Genomic DNA, 1,750 nt, shown 5'->3' on the forward strand with positions numbered 1-1,750 from the left:
AGTGCGCAGGCGCTAAGGTGGCCAAGCTGCGCGTCCCTTCACCTGGCGGGTTCCAATTAGTTCTTTTGTCTTATTCTCTTTCGGAATGGGGTGAAAGGCTGTTTCTACTAAATTTTACTTTGCTCCCCTTCTCGTCTCCTTTGCATGTTCTAATATGTAGTTCCACATATATCTTTCTTGTTTCCTTAGTCTTTGTTCGCTAGATTGTAAACTATGTGAAAGTAGTTTGGTTTTTTGTTTACTGCTGTGTCCTGGTGGCAAGTAGATATTCAGGGAATGAATGCAGAGCATTCCTTTTTTTGTTTGTTTGTTTTTCGAGATAGGGTTTCTCTGTATAGCCTTGGCTGTCCTGGAACTCACTCTGTAGACTAGGTTGGCCTTGAACTCAGAAATCTGCCTGCCTCTGCCTCCCAAATCCAGGGATTAAAGGCGTGCGCCACCACTGCCTGGCAAGAGCATTCTTGAAAATTAAAGCTTTACGAAGCTGGAAAGGGCTGAGAAGCCTCTCTCTCTTTCTCTCATATTTTGTTTTTGTTTTTCTTTCAAAACATGATTTCTCTGTGTAACAGCCCCGGAACTCGCTTTATAGACCAGGCTGGCCTATAAACTCACGGAAATCCTTCTGCCTCTGCCTCCCAAACGCTGGGATTAAAGGTGTGCTCCCACTCCCCACCCCACCTCCACGTCTGCCCAGCCCAACTCTCTTGATTTGCAAATCAGGACATCAGGGTCCCTCCTTCCCTTCCTTCCTCTCTTCCTCCCTCTCTCTCTCTCCCCACCCCCATACCACCACGGCTTTTTCCTGCAAGAGCACAGTGAGAATATTTTGAGAATTATTAGGCAATCCTCAGTTTTTGTCTTCTGTTTCATCCAAACCTCCTCCCAGAAACTTTTTAAAAAAGATTTATGTATTTCATGTGTATGGGGTTTTGTCTGCTTGTACTTCTGCACACCAGAAGAGGGCATCGGATCCCTTGGTCTTAGAGCCATAGACTGTGTGAACCACCATGTGGGTGTTGGGAGTTGAACTCAGGACTTCTGGAAAAGTTGCCAGTGCTCTTAACTGCTGAGCCATCTCCACAGGGAGGACATCCCTCCTCCCTTTAAAGGAACTTAGGACAAAGTTTTAAATGAGTATATATTTAATTACTAACCAAACCAAATCAGACTTGTGGAGCCAATGAAGCAAACTTCTGATTATTGTTCAGTTTGCCAGGGCTTCATGACAAAAGGCCACAGGCTGGGTGGCTTAAGTAGCCGGGGTTTTTGTTTGTTTTCTTTTCTTTCCAGTTCTAGGACAAGCTGGAGTTTAGGCCAGGATTCCTTCTTGGGTGTGGCTGTCTGTCTTCACGTGGTCTGTGGTGCATACACTCTTATGAGTCAGCAGTCCAATGGGATTGGTCCTTGGGTTAGAGTAGTTTAGGTATACAAATGAGGGGAGGCGCAATCCAGGCCATAACTACTTTATCTGAATTTCTCACCTTTGGAAAAGGAGTGACTGTAGATGTTCCAAAGGATTGAAAACCAAAAGTAATTAGTGCAGTGCGTCATGTGAACACGGAACAGCCCAACCTGGTGGCATTTGCTCTTGCTACACATGAAGTCTCCCGTGTAAACAATGTAAAGAAATGGCAAAGTTACTTCTCTTTCAGACCTCGTTAAACTACCCCAAAATTTTCCTCTCACAATAACGAATTAATCATGTTGCCCAAAGTTCACTAAGGATTAAAAGGGAGGGGGGGAAGCAATG

This window comes from Mus musculus, chromosome 12 (assembly GCF_000001635.26).
Source record: "Mus musculus strain C57BL/6J chromosome 12, GRCm38.p6 C57BL/6J".
Lineage (NCBI taxonomy): Eukaryota > Metazoa > Chordata > Mammalia > Rodentia > Muridae > Mus > Mus musculus.